This window comes from Cnephaeus nilssonii (genome assembly GCF_951640355.1).
Source record: "Cnephaeus nilssonii genome assembly, chromosome: 7".
NCBI classification, from domain to species: domain Eukaryota; kingdom Metazoa; phylum Chordata; class Mammalia; order Chiroptera; family Vespertilionidae; genus Cnephaeus; species Cnephaeus nilssonii.
In genome coordinates this window covers 19,672,035-19,696,450 of record NC_137078.1, presented here as the reverse complement: position 1 = coordinate 19,696,450, position 24,416 = coordinate 19,672,035, and the positions used below count along the sequence as shown (strand labels likewise).

Genomic DNA, 24,416 nt, shown 5'->3' with positions numbered 1-24,416 from the left:
TTCACAGCTTTCAAATTTACCTCTTATCTGTTAGACCCTTTCCACTTGTGAGAACTCACTGCCACCTTAAACCTCGCATTACGAAAAGAAAGCTCATCTTTCAGACTCTCTTCTCTGTTCCCTTTTGCTGTTAGTAATTCCACCAGCTCTCAAGTCTACTGTGTCTGAAATCTGATTCTTACTCTTTTTTTCTTTTATGTTTATTGTATAATATTCTCATATTTTTACTTGAAAATATCTTTAAATCTCTTCTCCTTTCCTCTCCAGCCCCCTTTCTATTATTCCTACCTTTTCTGCAGGTTTCCTCTTTTGTGGTCTCTTTGTTTTTAACTTTTTTACTTGAAGTTTGTTATTTTTTTCAAGGCCAGGTTCATCATTTTCATGTAGTATCTTAATGCTGGGGGGCTCTAGTCTCCTGTTATGTTCAAAGATTCTCCTCTTTCCCTTCTTGAGAATGTTAGTTCTCTCCCTCTGAATCACTGGGCTCCACGTTCTCTCCACTCTTTCATCAGCCCTTTTTCATGTTGTCACGAATGCTTTCTATCTTATAGTTTATGTCTATGTTAAACACCTTTCCTTTACCAGATAGCTAAGAAGTATAATTACTTTAACTGATAGTCTGATGTTAAAATGATCCACCCAAGTAAAGAGGCACAAAGGAAGGAAAAAAATAAACCATGGGAAGGGGAAATGAAACTACTTGAACTTTATCTACTTTCAAGAAATAGAGTACCTGATTAATAATAATAATAGCAACAACCACACCAGTGATGACACATTACATTTACTCAGTGCTTTATAGGGAACAGCACTTGCTCTGTTCCTAGTAAACAGAGGCACAAAACAAAAGAATGGACCACAAGTCAGGAAACCTGGTTTCTAGTCCTGGCTTTATTAACTAGGAGCCCAGTGCACCTTGAAAGGAACTGTCGGCTGCAAGGGCACAGGGGCGGATCTCGGCCTATCCTCCAAGCCGGGCCGGGCCCCTCCCGCTGAAGCCCCCGGTCCCCTGTCTGCCAGCAGCCCCCGCCGCCACCGCTGCTCCCACGCACCGATAGAGCTGGCCCCACCGTACCTGCTGAAGGCCTGGAGCGATTGGGGCCGGCGCCCTCAGTGGGTCAGTGGGTGCAAGTGCCGGCTGCTGCCCTGATCGCTCCTAAGGAGCAGGGGGAGGTGGAGAAGCCCTGAGGGGCGATCGGGGCCAGCAGCTGCCGCTCACACCCGCTGACAGCGCCGGCAGCGGGTGCGAGTGGCAGCTCCAGCGCCAGCAGCAGGTGCGAGCACCCGACGGGACCATGGCGCATGGGAGCAAAGAATTTTCAGTAACCACCAGAGGCTCGCCCCAATGACAGCGACCGGTGCCCCGTCTTGGTCTGGCACCCCCGCTCACCTGCTCCACTATCCCGCTGCGGCCAATGCCCGCCATGTTCCGTGCACGCCCCCTGGTGGTCAGCGCACATCATAGCGACCAGTTGTTCTGTTGTTCCGCCGTTTGGTCTATTTGCATATTAGGGTTTTATATATATACTAGAGGCCCAGTGCACGAAATTCGTGCCCTTGAAGGGTCCCTCAGCCTGGCCTGCACCTTCTCGCAGTCTGGGAGCTTTCGGGGGGTGTCCGACTGATGGCTCTTTAGACATCCTTAGCGTTGCTGCGGGGGCAGGAGAGGTTCCCACCACCGTCACTGCGCTATCCCCGTCAGCCCGGCTACTGGCTGAGTGGTCCTCCCCCTGTGGGAGCGCACTGACCACCAGGGGGCAGCCCCTGCTTTGAGCGTCTGCCCCTGATGGTCAGTGTGCATTATAGCTACTGGTCATTCTGCCATTCAGTCTATTTGCATATTAGCCTTTTTAAAAATATATGTTTTTATTGATTTCAGAGAGGAAGGGAAAGGGAGAGATAGATGGAAACATCAATGATGAGAGAGAATCATTGATCAGCTGGTTCCTGCACGTCCCTTCTCACTGGGGATCAAGCCCGCAACCCAGGCATGTGCCCTTGACCGGAATCAAACCCAGGACCCTTCAGACCACAGGCTGACGCTCTATCCACTGCATGCCAGCTCTACAGGGCTCTCTTTTCCCCCCTGTGACATTTATAACCTGAATATTTACTCATTTACATAACACTTGGGATCTTCTAATAATTTACTTATTATGCGATCTTGTTTGTCCCTTCCTACCTGAATGCCAACTTTGAGAAGACCGATTTTTGTTTGCATTGTTCAGTGACATGTCTGTAGGCTGAACTTTCCCCTAGGTCAGTGGTCGGCAAACTCATTAGTCAACAGAGCCAAATATCAACAGTACAACGATTGAAATTTCTTTTGAGAGCCAAATTTTTAAAACTTAGACTTCTTCTAATGCCACTTCTTCAAAATAGACTCGCCCAGGCCGTGGTATTTTGTGGAAGAGCCACACTCAAGGGGCCAAAGAGCCGCATGTGGCTCGCGGAGCCGCAGTTTGCCGACCACAGCCCTAGGCAAAATGGCACTTAGAGGCTATTTCACCTCCCTCTCTCCATAGGCTGGGAAATTGTTGTTGCTATTCTTTTATATCTTTAAGAAAGGCATTATCTGCTTTCCTTTGGCCATTTCTCTGTTCAGATTCCTAAAAGGAAATGGCATGTATCACAAGTTGTTGTTTTTTTTCAGATTTATTGCCTGAAGTCTGCTTCAGACTCACCAGCACAGAGCAGTTTCACTGTTGTGTAAGCCCTGCTGTTCATTAAACAATAGTCTGGTTATTACATCAGCCCCTTAAAGGTCCTGCTGCTGCTACTAAAGTACTGCCATGTCCCTTTCGTAAATGAGGTTTACTATATCATCCTTTCCTTTCTACAATTTTTAAAATCCTCACCCGAGGATATGTTTATTGATTTTTTTTTTTGAGAGAGAGAAATAAACATTGATATGAGAGAGAAACATCCATCAGATGCCTTTTGTACATACGCTGACTGGGGATCAAACTCGAAACCTAGGTATGTGCCCTGACGGAGAATCAAACCTGCCACCTTTTTGGTGTACAGGACGACGCTCAAACAACTGAACCACCCTGCCAGGGCTTCTTTTTACAATTTAAAAAGTAAATGGAAATGTCCCGGTTGTAATCTATTTCCGAAAACACTAATCTTATTGGTGCTCACTTTTGATAAGGTATGTAATAGTCGTAAGTCCTTAGTACAAGCTTTGGAATTAATTGTTTGCACCATTTCTTTTAAAGGAAAAAATTACACTCTCTACATAGAATACCATATTTTATAAAAGTGATACCAAGGAGACACGAAAATACAGGGTGTTCCCCCCCCCAATGTATACATATACTTTGAATAATTATAAAAGCAGTGTTTATTAAAATATATTTCATTTTCAAAATTGAGCTGTCAGCTGTTAAAGTGTGTATACATTTTTTAGGACACCCTGTATATTGCCTCAGTAAACTTTTGATTAAATATACTCATTGATTTATTCATTCAACACGTGCCCAATAACAGGCAGTTATTGAACATGTGTTGAGTGAATAGGCACTGTCAGTCAGCAGTAGCTGAGCCTTTGAGTCACTCAGGCCAGTAAACATGCTTTCGTGTGTGTACCATTTTATCCAACATAAAAACTTAGTCTAATAAAGTGACTAATGATGCTATTACAAAAAAAAAAAAAAAAGCTGACACTAAGCTCTTTTACTTCTTTATCATTCCAAGAATTGGTTAGAGCCAGGCAGTGGTTGGTAATTAAAGAGCCAAAATCATCAGATTGATAAAGCTGAGATCAAGATTGTGTCTATTGTGACACTGGAGTGTTCAAAAGATGTCAGCTCAGTGAGAGGAGAAAAGATTCAAACAGCTGTCTGAGAGGCAGCCTGGGCAGAAGGAGCATGAACTCAGGAATTGGACAGACATGTTTCAGCGCACATTCCCAGACGGGGAAGCCAGACCTACTGACTCAGAACCGCTGAGTGAGGGGCCTAGAAGTCTGCATGCCAGGAATCAAGTTCACACGAAGTTGGAATAGTGCTCAAGGGGCTCAAAGGAGTGAGGGACTACTTCCTAGCAAAAATGTTATTGTATGCTTCATGAAGCAGTTGGGATCAACGCTGAATCTGAATAGGTTGGATTTTGATATGAAGGAAAAGGGAGGAATGTAGAATTGAGCAGAATATTCCATATAAGGAAATAAGTGGGTAAGGACCCAGAAAGCAATAGCAGATGTATTTGAGGAACACTATACTATGAGCAATATATAGACAAGGTCATGTTTACACAGAGCCTAGTATAGATTAGGTGTTCAGTAATACATTCCTGAAGGCTATGGAACAACTGATAATTGTATGGATCAGTTAAATTTTGAAGAATATTGCATCTGAAGCTAAGAAGTTTCTTCTAGATTTTGTAAACCAGATTTTGTAAATGGAGAGTCAGATGATGAAAGTATCATTTAGGAAGATTAACCTGATTGCATAATATTTGGGGCTGGGAGATCCTGGATAAGGAGGTTATAGAGAGAAGAACTAATATGTCAGTTCTTACTTGTTTTCATGTTATCAACTTTAAAAAATGTATCTCTTTAACCACACACTCCTGGATTTAATTCTCTATTCCATCTATAATAATAAAAGTGTAATATGCTAATAAGATAGGATAGCCAAACCACCTTCCGGACATCATTCCAGATGTCCTTCTGGACGAAGCTGTGGTGGCGGGGCTGAGGCAGAGGCAGTTAGGGGCAATTAGGCAGGCAGGCAGAGGCAGTTAGGGGCGATCAGGCAGGCAGGTGAGCAGTTGGGGCGATCAGGCAGGCAGGTGAGCAGTTGGGGCAATCAGACAGGCAGAGTGGTTAGGGGCAATCAGGAAGGCTGGCAGGCAGATTGTGAGAGGGTGCAAGCAGGGCTGAAGGACTGCCCCCCCCCCCCCCCCCCGTGCATGAATTTCTTGTTTATCTATAAAACTAGAGGCCCGGTGCAAGAAATTCATGCACTTGGGGGGAGGGAAGTCCCTCAGCCCGGCCTGTGCCCTCTCACAGTATGGGACCCCTTGGGGGATGTCCACCTGCTGTCTTAGGCCCGCTCCCTGGGGGAGCATGCCTAACCCATAGTCAGACATCCTTAGCGCTGCTGAAGAAGCGGGAGAGGCTCCCGCCACTGCCACTGCGCTTGCAGCCGTCAGCCCGGCTTGTGGTTGAGTGGAGCTCCCACTGTGGGAGCGCACTGACCACCAGGGGGCACCTCCTGCATTGAGCATCTGCCCCCCTGGTGGTCAGTGCGCGTCATAGCAACTGGTCGTTCCGCTGTTAGGGTCAATTTGCATGTTACCCTTTTATTATACAGTCAGTCCTCGGGTTATGTTGGACTTGATGTATGTTGTTTTGTGGTTACATCGCCATCTCCCATCTGTAATAAAAAAGCATAATATGCTAATTAGACCTGACATCCTTCCTGATGACCTTCTGGATGAAGCCGGGGCTGTGAGGGAAGTCTGGGTCCCAGGTGCCTACTGGCGGCCAGAGGGAAACCCGGGTCCCAGGTGCCAGAGGGAAGTCAGGAGAAGGAAGGCCTACTCTTGCACGAATTTCGTGCATCGGCCTCTAGTATCCTATATCATAATCCTATATAGTAAGAGAGGAATATGCTAATTGTCCGTTATGCCATAATGTCACGACTGGATCAGCAGGCTGCGCCCCTGCCCTCTGCTCAGGCAGCTGCAAGGCCCGAGGTAGGAGGGGATAAGAAGGGAGAGGGAGAGGAAGGCAGGCCTGCATGCAGACAGGCCGAGAGGAGAAACAGAAATACAGAAAGGGAACACGCCGGCGAGGGGCAGGACCCAGGTAGTGCGGAGCGGGGAGCCCCACCCAGACGCCGGTGCAGGCCGTTGGCAGGTCCCCAGACAGAGGGGTGGGCGGTCTGAGGCCTTCCGGGTGGAGGCGCTTCTGCTTTGCGGCAGCAGCACCCAGGCCGCTCTGGCCTCCGCCACCCTCGCTGGGCCGGGCGTCTCGGGCAGGGAATGGGAGCAGGACGGCGGCAGGGAGGCCGGGGAAGTGGGGGGAAGCATACACCTGGCCGGGGCTGAGCCCTGGGCTGGGGGTTAACGTCTCCCCCCCCCCCCCCCACGGAAGCTTTAAGGAGGGAAGGAGGGCTCCTCCCTCTCGCTCACACACACCCCCGCCTGGGCCTCCTCTCTCTCTGGATCCATTTTCTCCACCACCAGGGGCCGGGGCTTCCTGTGGGGGGCCCAGCCGGTACCCCAGGTCTCCCTTCAGAGCTGGGGTGAACTCCCAGGGGAGCCAGGAGATGGAGAGACAGGCAGGGGTTGGGGTGGAGGGAGCAGTGGCCCCGGTGAGTTTGGGGGGAAGTAACCAGGTGGGGGAGGGATGGAATAGGGAAAGGGGCTTCAGGGCCCCCGCTATGGACGAGCGGCTGCTGGGGCCGCCCCATCCAGGCGGGGGCCGGGGGGGCCTGGGGCTGGTGGGTGGGGAGCCTGGGGGCCCTGGCGAGCCTCCCGGTTGGGGTGGCAGGGGGTGGGGTCCCGGGAGACCGAGGGAAGCAAGACATCAGGGACATTCTGCAGCAGATACTGACCATCACGGACCAGAGCCTGGATGAGGCCCAGGCCAAGAAACACGCCCTAAACTGCCACCCAATGAAGCCCGCGCTCTTTAGTGTCCTGTGTGAGATCAAGGAGACGACCGGCCTCAGCATCCGAAGCTCCCAGGAGGAGGAGCCGGTGGACCCCCAGATTATGCGCTTGGACAACAAGCTTCTGGCAGAAGGCGTGGCTTGGCCTGCGAGGGGGGTGGGGGGGGTGCGCTCAGCAGCAGCTTCCGGGGGTGGCATGTCCCCTGACAACTCCCATCAAACACTCAGATTATCGCAGCAAACTTGCCCAGACTCGCCATATCTACCACTTAGAGCTGGAGAAGTATGAGCAGGCGTGTAATGAGTTCACGACCCACGTCATGAACCTGCTGAGGGAGCAGAGCCGCACGAGGCCCGTGGCACCCAAGGAGATGGAGCGGATGGTGAGCATCACACACCATAAGTCCAGCGCCATCCAGATGCAGCTCAAGCAGAGCACCTGCAAGGCCGTCATGATCCTGCGCCAGATGGAAACACCTGGATGCCAGACGGAAATGCCGGAACTTCAGCAAACAGGCCACCTAAATGAGTATTTCTATTCCCACCTGAGTAACCCATATCCCAGTGAGGAGGCTAAGGAGGAGCTCGCCAAGAAGTGTGGCATCACTGTCTCTCAGGTCTCCAACTGGTTTGGCAACAAGCGGATTCGCTATAAGAAAAATATGGAAAGTTTCAAGAGGAGGCAAACATCTATGCCATCAAGACGGCCGTGTCTGTCACCCAGGGGGGCCACAGCCGCACCAGCTCCCCAACACCCTCTCCCCGCTTCCTCCACAGGCTCTGGCGGCTCTTTCGTCTTTCAGGATCCAGAGACATGTTTCTGGGGATGCCCGGGCTCAACGGAGATTCCTACCCTGCTTCCCAGGTGGAATCACTCCGACACTCGATGGGCCCCGGGGGCTACAGAGATAACCTCGGGGGAGGCCATATGTACAGCCCTCGGGAAATGAGGGCAAATGGCGGCTGGCAGGAGGCTGTGACCCCGTCCTCAGTGACGTCCCCAACAGAAGGACCAGGGCGCGTTCATTCTGACACTTCCAACTGATCTCACCCCTCACGGCCACAGGGTGGGGGCTCACGAGGTGACTCTTGTCGAGAGGACAAAGGCATCCAGAGGACAAGCCCCAGACACAGGAGAAGCACAAGATGGAGAAGGGCAAATGGGGTCGCCCTACCCCAGCCGACTCAGTGCTGGGGTTGCTGACTACATGGCAAGGAGAGGGGCTCCCCTAAGGGGAAAGTGGGGTCTGTCTCCCCTTTTTTCCCTTCTTTTCAATCTTTTTCTCTCCCTATTTCTTACAGAGAAACACACCCAGAATCCTATCTTTCAGATCCTCTCTCTCTCTCATAGACACATACAAAACTATTGTTTCTCTATAGACACATATACATTCTCTCTCATACACATACATGACTATTCTGTTTCTCTCTCTCTCTCTCTCTCTCTCTCTCTCTCTCTCTCTCTCTCTCTCTCTGGTTTCACCCATTCTCTCTCCCCCACCCCTTATCTGCTCTGGGATCTGTGGAGACGCCAGCCTTGCCCTACCTACCAGAGATGCCAAAAATGAGGACACACAACTTCTGGACAGATTACCTGGCCATGCCCCCGGGCCTGCTCCCCCTCCCCCTCCAGATGGCTTTATTACGTCATATGCAGCTCATCTTAACCTTTTGCACTCCGATGTCGAGATTAAAATTACTCTTTGAATGTATCAATAATTTGAAATATAAAAAAATCCAAATAAATAAGTTTGTATGAAAAGAAACTCCAGTTTTTTATTCTACTGCCGCGCTTTGTAAAAATCTGGGGTATTTAAAAAATTAAATCCCGAGTAGAATAAAGGAATTGAGAAAAAAGCAAGCGAGTGCAAAGGGTTAAACCAATAGAATTGCTCGGTGAAGAAAAAAAAAGGAAGGAGGGAGGGAAGAACTTTATAAAGGAGTCAGTAGACAGCAGAGTTAAAGAAGGAAAGAGTATGAGTGAACTGTAGGAGCTATAATGAAAATCAAATATAGTTGTGTACTGGGGACAGATTTTAAAAGTAGGAGTCAGAAAAGAAAAAAGATAAATGATAGTGAATAATTAGGCGGGTAGATAGATAGATATTAAAACAGTGGAAGTAAGTAGAGAAGAATGTATGGGAAAGGTAGGATGAGAGAGAAAAAGGGTGGGAAGAAAAGTTTTAAAGGGGAGCCGGTAGAGCTTAAAAGGAGAATAGGAAGAAATGGGGGAGGGAGAAAAGCAGGTCCGAGGGAGGAAGTGAAGAAAAAAATTAAGGTGGGAAAGAAGGAAAAGGGGAGGGAGGGCAGGGGTAAAGATAAAGGAAAGGAGGAATGTGGGGAGGGAGGGAGAGTAGGAGAAAGATGGGAAGAAGGATGATGGAACAGAAGTAGGAAATAAGGAGGAAAGAAAAGTTGATAAATGAGTCAGTAGGAAAAAGTATTACATAAAGAAGAGAGAAAAATTGTGTGAGAGGGAGAAGCTAATAAGGAAGTCAAATACAATTGTGTGTGAAGGGGATAAGATTAAAAAAGAAAGTTAATAGGGGTGACTAGGCTGGCAGGGTAGGGCAGTTAGGAGGATCAGGCAGGCAGGCAGAGTGGTTAGGGCAGGCAGGAGGTGAGCAGTTAGGAGCCAGAGGTCCCAGATTGTGAGAGGGATGTGATCAGGCCTAAACTGGCAGTTGGACATCCCCCGAGGACCCTGGATTGGAGAGGGTGCAGGTTGGGCTGAGGGACCTCCCCACCCCTGCCCCATGCACAAATTTTGTGCACCGGGCCTCTAGTATATATAAAATAATAAGCATATCCTTGGGTAAGGATTAAAAAACAAGGTAAAAAGTTTTTCTTACTGAGTAGTTCTCACCTATGGATGTACTAATTATAAAACAATGTATTTTGAAAATTGTTTCATGGATTTGAATCACAACTTTAGAAAATCCCAAGAGCTCCACATAATCAGATCAAGCCTTAGCTGTTTGTCCAACTGCCTACATCAAATTGCCTATGTCTTGAGCTTCTTTATAGCCCTTAATCTGATGCCTTACCCCCTAAAAATTTTCCCTGCAAGAAAAGTTTTCTCACTCTCTGCCTTTCCCACTAGATCAGCATTATTTCAGTTGCTAAAACCCTAAGTAGAGCAGATTATTGGATTTATATATTGTATTGAAAATAATGAGGAAAGTGAATACATATATGTACATAGCTTCTTTTCCCACTTTTTCCCTGTCAGTTTGAAAGTAGTGAAAATTGATTAGAACTTTAAGTGTGGGTGTAAAACTGAAATAAGTGGACAATATGAAACTTTGCATGGTTTAGGAAAGGACAGTGTTAAAAGAAGCTGAGATCCGGTGAAAAAGTAGAAGGCACATTGAACGTGTTGAGGGCAGTGAACAGACCAGCTGGCTGGTGTGAAGGTGCTGCATGGAGGACTGGTGCAACAAGGCTGGACGAACCAAAGGGAGTGAAGTTTCTGAGTTTCTGGTGAAAGGCCATGATGCCCTCCAGTGTAAAAATTTGTCCTTCTAGTGGACATCTGTATGGCTTGTCTCCCTATCAGTTCCTGTTCACATAAAATAGAATAATTACACCTTTGTCCTGGTCAGTGTGCTCAGTGGTTAGAGTTGGTCTGTGCATTGAAGGGTTGCAGTTTGAGTGCCAGTCAAGGGCACATACCTGGGTTGCAGGTTCAGTCCCCAGCCCCTGTTGGGGCATGTGCATGAGGCAACCAATCGATGTGTCTTTCTCACATCATTGTTGCTCTCGCTCTTGCTCTCGCTCTTGCTCTTGCTCTCTCTCTCCCCCCTTTCACTCTTTCTAAAAAATTAATGGAAAAAGTATCCTCAGCTAAAGATTAACAAACAAAAAAAAGAAAAGAAAATAGAATAATTACATCTTCAATTAGTGAGCAACTTTAGGGGAACTTTCTACAATGTCCCTAATAATAGTAATTATAATACCATATTTGAATAGTACTTTTTTTTGTTAATCCTCACCCAAAGATATTTTTCCATTGATTTTTAGAGAGAGTGGAAGGGATGGGGGAGAGACAAAGAGAGAGAAATATTTATGTGAGGGAGACACACCAGTTGGTTGCCTCCTGCATGTCCCCGACTGGACCAGGGATCAAGCCTGCAACCATGATGTGTGCCCTTGACCAGAATCGAAACTGCAACCCTTCTGTCCATTGGCCGATGCTCTAACCATTGAGCAACCAGCTAGGGCTGTATAATACTTCTAAATTTAGAGGACATTTTCACAGTATTATCTCAGTTGTATGTTATTTAGCTTGTTGCTTTTTTTAAAATCTTTGTTTACTTGGTTATTATCTATCTCCCCCACTGCAATATAAGCTCTATAAGGGCAAGAATTTTGAATATCATATTTTCCACTGTAATTTCAGCACTAGGATGGACTAGCACATCATAGATACTTAAAGAATACTTGTTGGGTAAATAGACAGATGTGTAAATTAGCTTTCTTATGTTTAAGGAAACAGACTCAGAGATTATATTATTTACTAGTAGTCCTACAACTAAGTGAATGGTGGATTGGGGATTCAGACCCACTTTATACCTATGTCTCTTGTCTTCTACCCCATTGCTTGCTTCATTATACCAACTGTCTTTCCTGGTACCCTAGACAATTGCGGCAAGACTGAAAACAGACCATAAAAAGTGACAGGTTTGACCATATCAAAATTTAAAATTTTGAGATGACGGAAGACATCATAGGCAGAGATTAAAAAAAAAAAAAGGGCAGCAGACTAAAAGAAGGTATTTGCAATCAGTATAGCATTATAGGTTGTTATATATACAAATAACTTTTATAAATCAATAAACAGAAGACAGGCAATCCATTAGAAATGTGGATTAGAGTTATTAAATGGCAGCTCACTGAAGAGGAAATCTGCACAGCCAATGAACATTTTACAGACATGGACCACTGCAGTAGTAATAAGGAAATGCAAATCAAAACCATTCCACACCCGTGAACTTGGCAAAGTTTAAAATTCTGACAGAGAATCCCATGAAATTTTTAGAGCAATATGGTAGTTTTTACTAAAATTAAAAGTATATTTCTCAAACAACATAGCAATTTCACAACTAGATTTATTCCCAGAGAAATTCTCACTTATAAACACAAGGAGATTAGTATAAAGGCACCATTTTTTGTAATAGCAAAAAACTGGAGCAACTTGAAATATCCATCAGTAAGGAAATAGATATATAACAATATACTCCATAACATGATGGGATATGATACAGCAGTTACAGTGAATGAACTAGTAACAACATGATAGATCAAGCTGCAGAAAGATAAGTATGAGGTAATTTATATATATGTGTGTACACATGTACAAAGCAGTACTATTTTTGTTGTGAATATAGATGTATAAAAATCTGGAAGGCTTGACATCAAATTTATTACAATACTTATATCTGAGGAGGGAACACGGGACACAGGATTAGGGAGATAGACAAAGGAAATGACAAGTTTATTAGATTTTATTTCTCAGTTCCCAGCACCTCGTAGGTATATTCAAAGATATTTATTGAATTAATATTAAAATATTTGAAACAAATATGACACAGTTTTAACATGTGTGATATATTTATTTTGCCATTCTCTACATTTTTATGCCTTTACATTTTTCCCAAGTTAAAATAGGTTTGGATTTGGGATCTGCGTTAGAGTCTCAGGTCAGAGATCTGGTAGGTGTAGCACATGAAGGACAGGTGAGCCACAGGGCAGGAGGGCCTTCTACTGTTTTCTTAACCCCTAATCCTTTCTTCTTGGTTGATTTACCAGTAACATTGGAAAGTTCTTACGGGATCAGGCTGAGCATCCGTGCAGTTTTAGAGAACAAAAGGACAATGTAGGGCATGTTTGCCATTCTCAGCATCAGTTAAAGGAATAAGGATATTTTCCCATGTGTGAAAGAAGCATAGCAAATACTAACAATAATAGCAATTAGCAACATTTAATAACACTTATTGAATTCTTACTATGTCCCAGGTACTGTTGTAAGAACCTTTCCTGTATTCACACATCCTCCCTGCAACCTTTGGAGTTGGTACTGTCATTTCCTTTTTGCAGATAGGGAAACTGAGGCAAGTTGGGGAAAGAAGTATAAAAGGAAAGCATTTTTACTCAAATTATACACCATAAATTTTTGTGTTTCCTAATCGAACGTTATGAAAAGCCTCTGAACCCACTGCATGTCCTATCCTCTCACTTTTCTTTCTCTAGTCCCTCGTTTACCCAGTGTTGTCTTTGAAAATACTTATGTCGAATATCCCTTGGATCCATTTCCAGTGTTACACCTCAAACTGGAATTTTGCTACTCTCCTTTTTACACCACTGCTGATTTAAAAAAAAAATCACTGTTGAGACAAGCACTGACTAAAGAAAAGACGTTTCCCCTGTATAATGAATGTCGCCTCCCTTGAAATTTTCCAAGTATGATGGCAGTGGGAGATATAAGGATATGATGATATGCCACTGAATTGGAATTTAAAAATGCAGGACACTGAATGGATGTCTATTTCTACTTAGTATACAGGCCTGTCTTAGATGCTTTTCCAAACATGACATCACTTAATCTTCACAATATTGTGAAGTCAGGATTATTTTTCTCCTTTTATAGATAATGGCGATGTTTTGCCCAAGGTTATGCAGCTATTTAGTGTCAGAGCCAAGACTAGAACCTTTGTGAAACTTCCATTATTTGCAGCTACTTAGTGTCAGAGCAAAGACCAGGACCCTGTGAAACTTCCATTATTTGCAACAAACCACACGGAATGCCATGCTACTTGTCTAACAATAGCCTTAAGTGACCACCTCTCCCCCACAAGACACAGGATTGGCTAAAAATAATCACTATCTGAGTGGCAGGACGGTGCAGCCTTCCTCTAGGACAAGGAGCTATTTTTTTTAATATATTTTTATTGATTTAAGAGAGGAAGGGAGAGGGAGATAGAAACATCAGTGATAAGAGAGAATCATTGATTGGCTGCCTTCTGCACACTCCCTCCTGGGGATCAAGCCTGCAACCTGGGCATGTGCCCTGACTGGAATCGAACCCAGAACCCTTCAGTCTGAAGGCCGATGCTCTATCCACTGAGCCAAACCAGCAAGGGCAACAAGGAGCTATTTTAATCTATTATGGAGTTAAAATGCTACTTCCAAATTCAATGCAAAACCAAACCCCACAAAGAGGAAAAGACGGCTTGTAACCAAAGCAACTTACATTGTTATGAAGAAACTCTAGTCATTTGGTTGATGGACGAGAAATCCATGTGTCTGCAGATTTTACCACCAACAATTAGTTCCATTTGGAGGAGTGGTATCAGGGGAAAGCTTTTGACTAGGCACAGGCAAAAGGGATTGGTTATATCAATAGAAATAGGGCTTTCAGAGTAAGAAGGAGAATAGTTCCTCCACATTCTGAAAAATGTTCACTCCTGAGAGCTCTTGTAAAAAAAAGATGTTGACAAACTGGAATAAATCTAGAAAAGAATTCCCAGGAAGGTGAGGGTCTGGAGCTCATTTCATATATGAGCATGTGTCTAATATACCTAGAGCTTGTGGAGAGAGGGAGAAAGGGAAGCAGGGAAGGTCAGGCAAAGGGAGGAAGGGGGGAGTGAAAGGAGAATAGGAAAAGTTGAATTTGCTGAGGCTGTTTGGAGGCTTGTGTCAAATGATGCCTGGCGTCAAATATCTGGAGGGCTCTCATGTGGAAGAAAAATACTATTAGTGTGTATGTCTTCAGAGGGAAGGACTGGGATTGGTGGGAAACAGTTTATAGAGAAATATTTTTAGCTTAGAATAGGGAAGGGTTTTCTAAAAACAAGAAATATTTTAAAATTAGAATGTGCTATTTTGCATAGTAGCAGAAGTCTTTCTCTGAAGTTTTCCCAGTAAGGTGGATGAATTTCTATCAGAATTATGGTAGAAAGCAATTATTACCAGGTGTGGGTGAAAAGTTGAATTAGATGTCTATGATTCTCTGATATTATGAGAACCAATAAGGTACTGCTGGTTCATCTGAGGTTTAAAAATCACTCTCTGTTTTTCCTTCCTGTTCCTATTCATGACAAAATCTCTGATCCATACAGAGCTAATTCTTATGCTTTTATAGCGCTATGTGTTAGGAAAGAAATTCTTACAAATAAGTATGTTAATTTTTACTGTAATACTTTTTAAAAGTCATTTTTCATAAAACACAGAAGGGTAAGTTTAAGAAATGGAGATGTAATCATATCAGAACCCTTCAGATATTTTCAAATATTGTTTTACCTAAATATATTAAATTTCTATGTACAAAAGGATACTCTTTAGAAAGTTAGATAGTTACTTTAGATATAATAATATTAACACTTCATATAGCTATGTTAGAGTTCATGTGAACCGTGGCCGATGTGGCTCAGTTGGTTGGGCATTGTTCTGTGCAACATTTCGATTCCCAGTCAGGGCACATGCCTGGGGTTGCCTGTTTAATCATGGTGGGGGGAGTGCAGGAGGCAGTCAATTGATGTTTCACTCTCATCAATGTTTCTCTCTCCCTCTCTCGTCCTCTCTCTCTAAAAATCAATATTTTTTTTAAAAAAGTTCATGTGAAATTAGGCTGTCAACAAAAGAATATCCAGCCTAAGAAAAAATCTTAGAAGAATTTATTTGAGCCAAACTGACAATTGCCAGGAAGCAAAATCTCAACAGACTTGAGAAAATGCTCCAGAGAATGGCAAGCAGTTTTGCAACTTATTTTATACATTAGAATCAAAGGAGAAGATGTAAAGGGGGTTACATGGAATCCATTGGGGTGGATTAGGAAGGCAGGAGAAGGCAAAGTGGGGAAATCTCTGAGAGTGTGTAAGAAGTAAAATTGAGACACATACTGAAACCGGAAAAGTCAGTGATCATGCTACCTGTCACTACCAGAACCAGTAGAGACAGTGATTGAGTCTTTATTGGCACTTTAATCAGATGGCAGAGATCAGAGAAGACTGCGGGTTATGTACCCTAAAGACAGTCTTCCATCTCATCTCAAGCTGACCTTTTTCTAAGGAGAAGAAGAGTGTAGGTAAAGATTTTGGAATTCAGATGATAAGTTGGTAAGGGGTTCAGAATTCAGGGAAAAGCATTAGTCAGATAAAAGCTACAGTCCAGGGATTTTCCTAGCATCCCTTCATCTGCTGACTGGTGATTCTTTATCCGCCTCCTGGGCATCAAACATTCTCTCCCTGGAGCACAATGGCTCAGATACCATCTTGATTTCTCACAATCCTCCTGGGGCCCAAAGGTTCCTGGAATATTAGCTTTCTACATGCATTAATAACCAAGCTTATTAGCTATAACTAAAGCTAAAATTTTTAACTTCTTGAGTTCCCCATACTTCCACACTATACCATAAGTCTTTAACTATCTTATTTCTATGACATTAATTTCATATGGAAGCATTCATTTTGCTGTTGGGCATGTATCTTAGCATTAGAAAGTCTTGTAGGGGCTCTAGGAATACACTTAATTGCAGATTCACAGAAGGGGGCACATTGCAACAACAAGCTATGGTACTAAAAAACGATGAAAACAAATGCCTCACTAAGACCAATAATAGTAGGTGGCCAGGAGGTTAGTTTAGACAAATCAATACCAAAGAATCCCTCTCTTTGTTTTATCTTGGACACTACTTCATTAACTTATTTTACTTTATGCTCTGTGAGCTGTGAATTATCAGTCAAGTTGAAACAGTAGAATCCTTTAAATTCTTCACATCCATGACTATGTCTTAAAAAGGAGGTAGTCTATAGTTGTGCCATATTCTAATACTGCTTCTTTAACTTGTCCTAGTTCTTGACTGATGGCACTAATGGCTTGAGAGGTTGCATTCAAGGCTTTTATCATAGCACATATTAATCTACTTATTTCTATGACCGGCATTACAAATATAGTCAAGGATATATAGGGTGTACCAAAAAGTGTATACACACTTTAACAACTGATAACTCACTTAATTTTTACTCCTTTTCAGGTTTAACTGATTTGAAATAATGGGTGAAGCCAGACTATGTTTTGAACAAAGAAAATTTATCACTAGACTTTTTTTAATGGGGCTACATAAAAGATAAAGCTTACGGCACAAAACTGGCAATAGTTGATGAATTGAAGGCTCACAAATACTGAACGAAATGATTCTTGATGTTTGCAATTCCATTACTTCGAGTTATCAGCAGTGCCTGGACCATAATGGTCAGCAGTTTGAAAACAAGCATTGACCCCCCCCAAAAAAAATTATTCTTTTCTACAGATTCTTTTAAATTTGAAAATGAACTGCATGTTAATAAACACCGACTTTATAATCATTCAAAGTGTGTATACATTTTTTTTGGGACACCCTGTATCCAGTGGCGCTAAAAAGGTGCAAATCACTGTTAAAATCAGGTGCCAGGGAGAGTTCCGTCACGCCCCGGTGGAGTGGGGCTTCTGAGGCATAGACACCATCAGTCTTCCTAGAGAACATGGTTCCCAGAAATGTGTGCTGGAGCATAGGAATAAACAGTCCTTCCACATATTAGAAACTATCCTGCAGGCAATTTGATGTGACCAAAGGCATAAGATACATTCGTGGTGGTGCGGCAATTCATCTCCACGCCTGCTGAAAGCATAAAACAGATTTTAGTGCAGTTGACAAAAGTTGTATACTCTCCAGCTGGGCCTACCTTAGTGACTCTTAAGGAAAACATTTCCCTGTCCTTTAGAGTTACCATAGATCCCCAGTTATAAACATCGGAGTAGGTTGTGGTCTTATTGAGATGCTGAAACAAAGAATAATTTCCAAGGCTTTCCAGGGGAGTACAAGAAACCTCTAAGACATGAAGTGAAACTTCATTCAACATAGGTTCCTCCTGCAAGACAAAAGTCAGAGATGTTTAGAACATTTTGTTTGCTAAATATACCCAAACATTTTCATCTCGTTTGAAAGGAGTAAGTTCTCCATAACATGGGGTTAAACGAAGAGTAATGAAAAAAATAAAAATAATTGTTTTCAGAATGGTGGTCCATTGTTCTTCCAGTACTTGTTTTACTCTGGTGTGATGAATCCCGGTTTTATTCCTGCCAGCTTCACCGAGGCTGGGGTGGTGGGAGTACATCCCAAGATCCAGTCCACTTTTCTTCTAGTGACTCTCTGGGGTCCTGTCTTCCAAGTCTTGAGTAGCACATGTTCTTCAGGCTCAAAGGAATGCAGCAAACCTGGGGAGGAGAGGTCTCTAACACAAGCAAGGTCATTCATTACAGCTAAGGTCTGATTTAAATGTTGTTTACCTTAAATAGTTCTTTTTTTTATTGTTTATAGTATTACATGTCTTCTTTCCCCTCCCAAATAACCCCCCCCCCCGCCACTCCTCTGAGGGCAAGCCCCCATGTCCCAGTGTCTGTGTCCATTAGTCATGCTAATATGCATGGATACACGTCCTTTGGTTGATCTCTAACCACCCCCTCCCCTGCCTTCTCCCTGAGGTTGGATGATCTGCTCAGTGCCACCTTGTTTCTGGATCCATTTTTGTTCATCAGTTTATGTTGATCATTATATCCCATATATGAGTGAGATCATGTGATATTTATCTTTCTCCGACTGGCTTATTTCACTTAGCATAATGCTCTCCAGTTCCATCCATGCTGTTGCAAATGGTAAGAACTCCTTCTTTTTTATAGCAGTGTAGTATTCCATTGTGTAGATGTACCACAGATTTCTAATCCGCTCATCTGCTGATGGGCATTTAGGCTGTTTCCAAATCTTAGCTATTGTAAATTGTGCTGCTATGAACATAGGGGTGCATATATCCTTTCTGATTGGTTTTTCTGGTTCTTGGGATATAGTCCTAGAAGTGGTATTACTGGGTCAAATGGGAGTTCCATTTTTAACTTTTTGAGGAAACTTTATACTTCTTTCCACAGTGGCTGAACCAGTCTACATTCCCACCAGCAGTGCATGAGGGTTCCTTTTTCTCCACATCCTCGCCAGCACTTGTCATGTGTTGATTTGTTGATGATAGCCATTCTGACAAGTGTGAGATGGTACCTCATTGTCATTTTGATTTGCATCTCTTGGATGATTTGTGACTTTGAGCATCCTATATAATAAAAGGGTAATATGCAAATTGACCTTAACAGCAGAACAACTGGAACAACCTGTCGCTATGATGTGCACTGACCACCAGGAGGCAGATGCTCAACACAGGAGCTGCACCCTGGTGGTCAGTGCGCTTCCACAGGGGGAGCAGCGCCACTCAGCCAGATGCTGGCTCATGGCTGGCCAGTGCAGAGGCAGTGGCGGGAGCCTCTCCTGCCTCCGCAGCAGCACTAAGAATGTCTGACTAATGGCTTAGGCCTGCTCCCCCAGAAAGCGGGCCTACGCTGTCAGTCGGACATCCCCCCAGGTGTCCCAGACTGCAAGAGGGCACAGGCTGGGCTGAGGGACACCCCTCACCCCCTCCACTGAGTGCACGAATTTTCGTGCACCGGGCCTCTAGTGTTTTCATATGTCTCTTGGCCTTCCTTCTATCTTCTTTCGAAAAGTATCTATTTAGGTCCGTTTCCCTTTTTTTTTATTGGGTTGTTTATCTTCCTTTTGTTAAGTTGTATGAGTTCCCTGTAAATGTTGGAGATTAAACCCTTATCGGTGATAGGTAGCGATCAGTATTAATGGTTTCACCTGGTTTTAGAAGCTCATAATACACCAAACCTTCCTGATCCCACCAAACGCAGAGCATTGTCTTCTTTCCGAAGCAATTTGGCCTTGAAGTTGATATTGATGGTTGACCTGGATCAACCCATGATTTTGTGCATTTGGGATTCTCAAAATAAATCCACTTTTCATCGCCAGTCACAGTTTGATGCAAAAAAGACTTTCTTTTGTGCCATTGAAGCAACATTTTACTGATGACCTTTTTGGTTTTCCATTTGTCTTTCAGTTGATATGGCACCCATTTTTCTTCCTTTAAAATCTTTCCCATTGCTTGTAAACGATCAGAAATTGTTTGCTGAGCAACGTTTAATCTTTCTGCAAGTTGTTTTTGAGTTTGACACTCATCTTCATCCAATAATGCTTGTAATTGTTGGTCTTCAAACTTTTTCAGTTGACCGGGACATTCTTTGTCTTTCACTTTGAAATCATCACTTTTAAAGCATTTAAACCAGCGTTCACAAGTATCTTGAGATGGAGCATGTTCACCATAAGCTTCCCGAAGTATACAATAACTTTCAGCAGCACTTTTCTTCCAAAAAAAAAAAAAAAAAGTAATGAATTAAAACTTCCCACAAATGCTCTTTTTTTTTTTTTGGCACGAAATTCTACATTTTTAAGCGTAGCAATATCTATGATGTTAACACCTTCAGAAAATTTGACATGAAGTTTTGAAGCTTGTTGTCAATACAACAAAATAGCATACATATCAAATTGCATATATATCAACATATGTGTAACTCCATCTATTAAAAAAATCCACATTATTAACCAGTACACCGAGTGTTTGTATACAAATAGAACATAGTTATTATTATTTTATTGGGCAAAGCTTCCCAGGTGATTTCAAGCATATTAAATAGGCCTAATTAGTTTTTTTAAAAAAACTTCTCTTTTTCAAGAAGAAAGAACAAATCTTTGAGGTATTCCAAGGCCCCATTGGAATACTTCAAAGTCATTTCTCGGTTTAAAAAAGTGTCTTAAATTTTAAACTTTGGGAAGGTTGCCAAACTTAACCAAAAGATCATAACATCAACTTCTCATAAACCTGGGTAAAACAAACATATTTTATGGCAATAACTTTAAAAGATGTCAGTAAAACTTAAACTGGTTTTAATATTAAATATTTTGTGCAGACCACAGGATCCTGCTTATTAATCTATGTAAGTATTTAATTTCTTTAGGCCAATAAAATATTACACCCTAGTTCTACCATCTGGAGGCAGAAAACACACCAATATAGTAAAAATCATTTTCTTTTTAGCCATCTATACTAATAAAAGGGTAATATGCTAATTAGACCAGGAGACCTTCCAGACATCCTTCCAGACAAAGCCATGGTGGCGGGACCGAGGCAGAGGTGGTTAGGGGCGATCAGGCTGGCAGGGGAGGGCAGTTGGGGGCGAGCAGGCTGGCAGGCAGAGTGGTTAGGGGCAATCGGGCAGGTAGGCAGGTGAGTGGTTAGGAGCCAGTGGTCCCGGATTACAAGAGGGATGTCCAACTGCCGGGTGGGATCGGGCCTAAACTGGCAGTTGGACATCCCCCGAGGGGTTCCAGATTGGAGAGGGTGCAGGCCAGGCTGAGGGACATCCCTTCCCCCCCCCCCGACCCCCATGCACAAATTTCGTGCACCAGGCCACTAGTAATTTTATAAGCCAAAACTTGCCTGAAAGGGCTATTTCCCTGAACGGAGGCTCTTCCCCCCATTCTACCAGATGGAGCTCTGTAGATCACACAAACCAAACCAGAAGGTACCTTAATTCCTGCTGACTGACCTAAGTCATAACCCAGGACTGTAATCCTGAAACAGAAAGCACATCAATTCAATTGAAAGTGAAGGCAGCCCGGCCGGTGTGGCTCAGATGATTGAGCAACATCCCATGCACCAGGAGGTCACCCATTTGATTCCCCACCAGGGCACATGCCCTGCTTGCCAGCTTAATCCTCCTCTTGTGGGAGGCAGTCAATTGGTGTTTCTCCCTCATCAATGTTTCTATCTTTCTCTCCCTTTCCCTTCCTCTCTGAAATCAATAAAAACATCTTTTTTTAAAAGTGAAAGTGATGGGTTAGAGAGAGTCCCCAAATGAAATCACTTGGCAGATGCTAGGGAGTCTCCAAATCCACACTCCAGGGCCCCCCGGTCCAGGCAACCAATGGGACTCTGCCAAATATCCAAACTTCCGGGAGAGCCCTGAAGCTATCCCTCCAGAGTTGCCAGAATATGAAACCAGAAAAGTTGTTATTCATGGTACCTGTCACTACCCGAACCAGTAAGTACAAGGATTAAATCTTTATGGGCACTTTATTCAGATGGTAGAGATCTAAGAAGATGGTGGATTATGTGCTCTAAGGACAGTCTTACATCTTATCTCAAACCGACCTTTTTTATAAGGAAAAGAAAAGTGTAGGTAAAGGATTTGGAATTCAGGGAAATAGGATAATCAGATAAAAGCTGCAGTCCGGCGATTTTCCTAGCATCCCTTCATCTGCATCCTGGGTAGCGGACATTCTCTCCCTGGAGCACAATGGCTCAGATACCATTTTAAAAAATATATTTTTATTGATTTTAGAGAAAGAGGAAGGGAGAGGGAGGGAGGGAGGGAGGGAGGGAGGGAGGGAGGGAGGGAGGGAGGGAGAAAAGCATCGGCTGCCTCCTTCATGCCCCCTACTGGGGATCACACCTACAACCAGGTGCATGTGCCCGATCAGGAATCAAACCAGTGACCTTTTGGTGCATGGGACAGTGTTCAACCAACTGAGCCACACCGGCCAAGGGCTCGGATACCATTTTGATCATTTCCAGTCTTCCTGGGACAGATACAAAAGTTCCTGGAATAATAACTTTCTACATGCATTAATTACCAAGCCTATCTATATAAGAAAAGGCTAATATGCAAATCAACCGAACAGCGGAACGACAGGTCGCTATGAAGCACACTGACCACCAGGGGGTAGACGCTCAAACACAGTGTTTGGTCAGTGTGCTCTAAGGAGCAGTGAGCCTGGCTTATGGCTGGCGAGCACAGCAGTGGTGGCAGAAGCCTCTCCCACCTCTTATGCAAGTGGGCGGTAAGGAGCGAGGGGTCCCGAACTGCGAGAGCCTCGGACTGAGAGAATTATGTCTTAACTGCCGGCAGGCGGACATCCCCCAAGGGACCCCCCGCCCCCCAGTGCACGAATCTCATGCACCGTGCCTCTAGTTAACTATAAATAAAGCTAAAAAAAATTTAACTTCTTGAATTCCCCATCAATTATTCTTTTACATTGGTGGGTACAGGATTGTTAATCATTAACATTTATAGCATATAAGATGGTATATGAGCAACAACAATGTGGTCTCATGCTCTGGTGCCTGCAATGTGCCTTCAAGAGATCTGGAAAAGATTACTCTGACATTGCAAAGGTATGTTATCTTAGATGCACAAAGACAATAGACAATTCCAAAGTTAAAGATTGACCTTTGTTAAGGAAGCTATAGGCCTAGGACATGACTACCCACCGTGAAGAATTTTTACATTTAGACCACCCTGTGTAGTTACTTTGGACTCTGGGTTTGTAAGGCCTGCCATGAGGGCCCCCCTGAGCTTGTCAGGTGTAGTATGTGGTCCCTTTTTTTGTCTATTAGACTACAGTGTGTAAACTGTCAGTAAATCCTGTTACTTCAATTTTTCATAAGCTGGATACATATGGAGGCTTTTGTATGAGTGAAGTGTATGGCCAAAGACAAAATTTCATATTAATCCAGTGATCATGCTGGAATCACATAAATAACAGCACAAAAGTATATTTATTTTACTGATTCTAAAACAAAATTGAGCATCCTAAGCATATTAATGTTCCATGAATACTTGTCTTATAAAATCTTTGTTTCTAGGTAAATGACAAATCAACAGCAGTTAATTCAGTCATCATAAGAAGAGAACTTGCCCCCCCCCGCCCCCCCCCCATAAATGAGGTTCTAAGCCACAAAACTTGTTTCAGAGTAAAGACGCACCTGAGTTTCTTAATTTATATTCTGGTGCTTTCAGGCTTACTATGATGATTAGCAACTTGGTAGTGAAGCATAATCTTTACAGTGGCTAAATGTACTGGCATTCCCTTCAAGAGATTCCAGGGAATTGGGAAAGTCCATTTTGGTTAAATAGGGTTTTTAATTAATATACAGACTAAGGCAAAAGTAGGTTTACAGTTTGTATGGAAAAAGAATACAATAATCTATAATAATAAAAACACAATATGCTAATTAGACTGGACATCCTTCCGGACAAAGCCGGGGCTGCGAGGGAAGCCTGGGTCCCAGGTGCTGGAGGGAAACCGGTGCCAGCAGCCGGGGGATGGAAGGCCTACTCTTGCATGAATTTTGTGCATCAGGCCTCTAGTTAATAAATAATAATATAAGAATTTTGTGCATTAGGCCTCTAGTTAATAAATAATAATATAAGAATAAACTCTGTTTTGCATACTCATAGATGTAAAGCTACTTCTGCCCCCCATATAATATTGAGTTTATTTTCAGTCATCCTGCTAAGTGCATGCAAGCTACCCATATGGGTGTGACATGTATTATTCCAAAAGCTAAAATAACCATCATTGTCATCGAGTTATATAGCTTTCTCTGTGAATATGTTTAAGTGACTCTTGAATTAGAGTATTTTTGAGGCTGAAGGAATAGCAAGCTGGAATGAACAAGAAGGTGAAAATCAGACTGATCCTCACTCCAATCCTCCAAAGGGAAGAGTTAGGGAAAGTAGTGAATGAAAAAAAATATAATTTATCATTGTAAGGTTTTCTCCTCTGATTTTTACCAGCTGCTACTTAAGTCATTTGGTGGACTTAAGAGTTGTATACTAATGAGACAATGGACATAAAGAAACACTAATAAAGAGCTTCCATTTCCCCACAATTCCTAGTTTGTCTAGTGAAACAAAGGAGGCTCTCTATTTAAGAATCAGTTTCTTGGTGGTTGTCCCAGAGATCTGTAATATAACACTTATTTCCCAAGTTCAGGATTAATGTATGAGTTGCCTTGTCCCTCCTGTTACAGC

The 24,416-nt window shown here is 43.4% G+C and overlaps 1 protein-coding gene and 1 pseudogene across 2 annotated transcripts in view; both read left to right on the top strand.

The window, feature by feature from the left end:
* ELOVL2 (ELOVL fatty acid elongase 2) overlaps positions 1-24,416 on the top strand; it is a 68,005-nt gene that overhangs the window by 3,906 nt on the left and 39,683 nt on the right. The window lies entirely within an intron of this gene.
* On the top strand, positions 6,396-7,671 carry LOC307103825 (pre-B-cell leukemia transcription factor 2-like; annotated as a pseudogene). The gene has a single exon. The product of its transcript is annotated as a pre-B-cell leukemia transcription factor 2-like (transcript).